Below are 6,000 nucleotides of genomic sequence, written 5' to 3'. Positions count from 1 at the left end.
AGAGATGTCCATATATTCTGTAGAACCAAGACAGTGCAGAGGGGATTTGCTGTCCAGGCCTGGGTATGTTACCGGTGAATCATCCACTTGAAAATAATTGTTGAGATCCTGCGGAGTGGCAAAAGTATTTGCTGGTTTATTTTGCTATTGTTCCTATTACCTGCTAGTGAAAAAGTATCATTTCATGTAAAATGGCAATGGAAGCAATTGCAGGAGACAGGCAGGAGCTTGGATAGGACCCAGCCCCTCCACCTACAGTGGGACCATTGTATAGATGAGCCCCAGCACCTGAGCACACAGGGAAAAAGCAAGCTGCTGGCAGCAATCCTATCCGCTGCCCTCTGGTAGCAGATTTCATCACCTACCTGCGCCATGACTTGTATGTGCACAGAGCTCAGCCCACAGTGCACACGCTGGGCACCGAGATCCAAGGGACTGGATCCTTTGACTTTCAGCATGACTTTTTGGCCAGGTCACATTTAGATCAATTCTTAAGATGAATTTGCTCGTAATCCTAGGGCTGCTTCTGCCTCACAGAGCAGCTGTAAGATGAAGTTTCCAGCTCTCTGCTAAGTGTCCTTGAAAACTGCTCCATACATTAAGATAAGCAAGCTCCGTGGAACATTTGGCTTGTTTAACCAAGAATGAAACTGCGTAATTTAAATTGGCAAAGATGGACTCAGAGCCTCTCATTCCTCTCCAAGTATGACCAACTAAATGTAGCATGCTTAGAATACTGTTAATTTGCTTCCAGTAAAGCTTAATTCCTCTTAAATACAGGGAAGAAAACTGTGGGTAAACTAAAGAGTCAATAGTATTTAGTTGCAGGAGAAAGATTGGAGTCTCCATTGTTGCAAGGCTTTAAAAAGACATTAGGCAAACATCTGTCAAGAATGACATGGGAATATCACAGCCTTCCCTAAAGGAAGCAGGTGGATCAGATGACTCTGGAGAGGCCCTTCTAACTCAGTTTTTCTAGAAGTCTGCCTTGAACTACTTACCTCCAGCTGCACTTACCCAGATGCCAGTTCATAGAGGCAAATGCTAGTGCCAATCTTTGCTTACCTGCAAGTCTGGTAATAGTGTCACTGGACCCAAGAAAAAGCTAGGTGAAGATTTTATGATTTTATGTACTGTTATCACCAGTTCTTAAAACTGTCATAAAATAATAACAAATACTAAGAGTTAACTGTGTCAGAGTTACAATTCTCTACTCACTTACAGCATTAGACTTTAGGTGTCTAAACAGCAGCTACACTGTACCTTTACAAATATTTCTTTTAGAAGCACTTATTTTTGCTTGGGCTGACCCACCTCCACATTATACAATACACTCATTTATGTACTTTCCCCATACAGACAGCAGAAGCTTGGGGAGAAAGTGTGTTGCTACATTTATATCCACAGGAGCAGCAGAATCACAGCAGTTAGCTACGCCCAGGCAGCTGCCCAGCATGCATTCAGCAAGGTGCTACTAAACAATCAATTAGGAGTTGTTTTTGTCACTGTTACTCCAGTGAAGAAAGTGAAAAATAGACACTTTTGCTGAACCAGGGGCCTAGACTTAGACACACGAAATTCCTCAACTGTTGAAGTGAGCAATGAGATATTTCTACTGACAGTCCAAATATAGTACTTAAAGCCCAGTGTTAAGAACAGACATAAAAAATATTTACTTCATTAAATAACTGGTTTTAAAATTTAATTGGCAAAAAGCAGGCCAGAAACTGCATAGAGACTACTCATATCTACTTTTCTTTAAACTCAGGTTCAGGTAAAACTTAAGTTAGGAGCTTGGTTAGAAAGTGTGATTCACATCAGCACAGGAGAAATTCACCATCAGAGCTTTCAGGACCTGGAGTGGGGGTTTGGTCCCAGCTGTAGAAATACTTGAGTTTGACAAAGGGTGCCTGGGAAAGTGCTCAAGGCCAGGCTGGATGGGCCCTGGGCAATCTCAGTTGGTGAAAAGTGTCCCTGCTTGTGAGTATGGGTGGCTGGAACTGGATGATCCTTAAGGTCTGTTCCAACCCAAACCATTCTGTGATTCTATGAAAATCTATGTACTTACACTAAAGCTGATTTGTTTTTTAGCCACCAAGGCTTCCTCTCTGAGATGCAGAGTTCCTGGAGATGACTCCTCCAGAACCATCTCTAAGGCAATAATCACATTCAGAGTGAAAACAAATAAAACAGTGACAGGACTGAATCAAGCAGTGAGGCAGAATGTAGTCAGTAAACAACCAGGACAGATTACCACGGCAAATGCCTTCCTGCTGAACCAGTCCTGTGGGCTGTCCCTCAGGCTACTCTGCACAAGCTCTTCTACTGGGCTGTCTGTTGTAAAGCTTAAATTATAGATATATGTGGAGCACAGCATTTTAGCAGGAACCGCAGAATTCGCTTCCTGAAAATTAAATAAGAAACAGCAGATTCCAGCCACCATGAGTCTGCTGATGAAAGTTGGGATCCTGCTCCAATATTAACCCTTGGCTTTTCACCTCCAGATGTGGAGCAGCATGAAGCACCAGTCAGTCATGCTCCCATTTTGTTGTTAAACATCCACATTCCCTAGCTGTTATTGCCCACAGAGGCGATTTCTTTGGAATCCTAGACCAAATGAGCTAATTTTTGGATTAATGGCAAGAAATCTCACTACTGGTTACTCACAGCACTGCAACAGCCACAAAGAACTACCCTAACATCATCCACAGATAGCATGGAGACAATGACATGTGAGAGCCTGGAACTCACACATGCTGAAACACACTTTCTTTGGTTTTTACTCATCACAGGAATGACTACTTAGCTAAAATGTCATAGATAAAAGAGGGGTAGTTGTTCTGTTGAGCTGAAATGTCTTAATAAGACATATCTTTTACTTCATGTCTTTCTTAACTGAAGAGTATTCCTCAGCAACTTGTCAACAGCACCACTGATGCTTACACATAAGCAGTAAATTCGAACATGACAATAAGGATGATAATGAAAACCTACTCTTGAAGGGGTGAGTAAACAACAGTCACAGCGAGAGTCAGGACATGCTGGGAAAAAGAGCACACAGAAAATGCACTCAATATAAATTTCAATTTCATTAATTTCACGCAGTGAGTGTGACCCTTTTCTCACTGAATTCTCCAGCAATCACAATCCTGGCTGCAGAATGAATTCCAGCATATCTTGTAGGAAGAGCGTGACTGGCAGCTGTAGAAGGATGTGGAATTTAATTAAGATGATGTAGAAAAACAGATTCGCTTTTGCAAACTCTTAAAATGACTATAGCAGCTGGAAATCTTGCCTACGTCACCTAGACTGTCAAGCTCCACTTTGCAGAAATGCCCTCAGTCCCAGTAGCCTATCTGCAGTGACGCTGCACTGTTCTCTGTTTCACTGTCCGATTACTACCACTGTTAGAAACACCTTCTTAGTGAGTTGAGATTTTCCCGTTCCAGCTTCATGCCACTGCACCTTGTCTTTGCTTCTTCTGAGAATGTGAATAATTCCCTTATTTCATTTATACTATCATTGCTGCAATTATTTATACTCTGTTATTACAAATCTCTCAGGTCCCCCATCTGATACAGCTCTTTGAGCATCCTTTTTCTACAATATATCCTACTTTAATGTTATCATCCATGACTACCTTTGTATCTACCTCATTTTTTAAACAATTTTAACATTACGGGGACTAGATTTCATTCACCATTCTAAACATAGCAAGATTACAGCTACATGAACCTAGGAAATTGCGGGTGTGCTTTATGTGACAGTGACAGATAGATTATGAAGGCCTTGATAACACAGTTTTCAAATGGCAATTCACACATTTTAAACATGGAATTTTAAGAGTATAGCTCCAACTATTTGAGGCATGTCACAAATATTGTCTTTCCTTCATTCTCATGATGCAAAACATGGGGACAGGCCATCACTCTTAAAATGAATTCTAAAAAAAAAAAACAAAACATGTTTTTATCTATCAGGTGGTTCCCTTTTACACATATCAAGATGAATTTAAAATTTAAATCATGAAGAATATTTCCCTAAAAATTACCAAAATCTTCAATAATAATAAAAATTAAGAAAGACAACCACAAAGTTTATTGTATAAATAGTTCAGTCTGAATACATTAAATAAATGTGGCTTTAATAAAAGAAAGCATTAAGAACAGCACAGTTAGGATTGGATAAATAACATAGAAGCTTCCATCTATCTGTGGGAACAATCTTAATAGATTTTCTCAGCCTTTTTTTGTGAAATCATTTCATTTATTACTACCTGCTGGCTTATTGATAGAATTGCCAGATTATCCAATAAATAAATAAATAAATAAATAATAATAGAAATATAGAATGGTTTGAGTGGAAAGACCTATAAGATCATCTAGTTCCTACTCCCTTGCTATAGGCAGGGACACCTCCCTCTAGATAAGGTTGATTAAAGCCCCATCCAGTCTGGTCTTGAGTGCTTCCAGGGAGGGGGCATTCACAACCTCACTGGGCAACCTGTTCAGTGCCTCAGCACCCTCACAGTAAAGAATCTCTTCCTGATATCTAGTCTAAATCTACTCTCTTCCAGTTTAAAGATATTTCCCCTCATCCTGTTGCTACATGCTCTTACAAAAATTCCCTCCCCAGCTTTCCTGTAGGTCCCCGTCAGGTACTGGAAGGCCGCTGGCCACTGAAGTCCCTCCAGAGCCTTTTCTTCTCCAGGCCCCAGCTCTTTCTAAGCCTGTCTTAGAGAGATAGGCTTAGAAGAGGAGCTCCACCTTAGAAGAGGTGCTCCAGCCCTCTGACCCTCTTTGTGGCCCTCCTCTGGGCCTGCTCCAACAGCTCCATGTCCTTCTTGTGTTGAAGGCCCCAGAACTGGACACAGTGCTCCAGGTGAGGTCTCATGGGAGCTGAGTAGAGGAACAGAATCACCTCCCTCAATCTGCTGGTCACGTTTCTCTTGATGCAACCCAGGATACAGTTGGCCTTATGGGCTGCAAGCACAAATTTCCATCTTTCATCAGCTGATAACCCCCATTCTCTTCATGTCTGCTTTCAAGCCATTCTTTGCCCAATCTGTATTTGTGCTTGGGACTGCCCTAGTGCAGGTGCAGGATGTTGCACAATCTACTGACATTCTACTCATAACTAAAAATCTATTAACTGCTGTTCTCCAGATTCAGCCACCCAGACACTGAAGACGTACTGCTGTAGACTGTTTCTATTTCCACAGCGTTTCCACTGAATTACTTGAGCACTTCCAATCATTAGAAAGTGCAACCCCCAGACATGCCTTCACACATAGTGAAGCACTTTTGTCTTCATTTTACCGGACAAAGAGGGATAGAAAAAAGGAGCTGCCCAAAGAATATTTGAAAAGAGTTTTAAAGAGCCAGGCCATAAGTTGAACTTAGGTCAACTGAGCTGCTTGTTCAGCATCTTCACCACTACATTTTTTAAAAAACAAAGAAACAAACAGATTTTGCAGTTGCAAAATCCTAGGAATCTTTCCTTATATGCAAATAAGATATATCTTTATGTATCAGAAGACACTACACTGTGTTGGTGCTGAAACGACTAACACTGACTACAGAGACTAGGACAAAATGTATCTCCAAAGAAAAACAGTAACATAATGGAATTGCAAAAGCACAGCTTTAAAAGGGTATGGGCTTACATTTTAAAGCGCTCAAGTAGAGATAATGGTTATGATAGTATAGTAATCTTGCATACTAATGATGTGATAGACTTCAGTGGAAAAGATGGGGAAAAAAAAAAACTGATTCAATCAAAATAAGCCTGGAAAAAGAGGGCTCTCCTGGAGCAAACAGATAGAGACTGCTCTGCAGTGTTACAAGTGAGAAAGATGTGTCAGGACAGCATGTTATTAGCAAAGAGTTACACTTCTACGTAGAGAACAAATACTAGTGACAGTTGTCAATCCTGACAATTTCTGGATTTGATTGATGGTAAATTTCTTGACAAGTAGCATAACCCATACTGCTATGGTTC

The sequence above is a fragment of the Phasianus colchicus genome, chromosome Z (assembly GCF_987193195.1).
Source record: "Phasianus colchicus chromosome Z, bPhaCol1.hap1.1, whole genome shotgun sequence".
In the NCBI taxonomy this organism is placed as follows: domain Eukaryota; kingdom Metazoa; phylum Chordata; class Aves; order Galliformes; family Phasianidae; genus Phasianus; species Phasianus colchicus.
Note: the sequence above shows the minus strand (reverse complement) of the source record.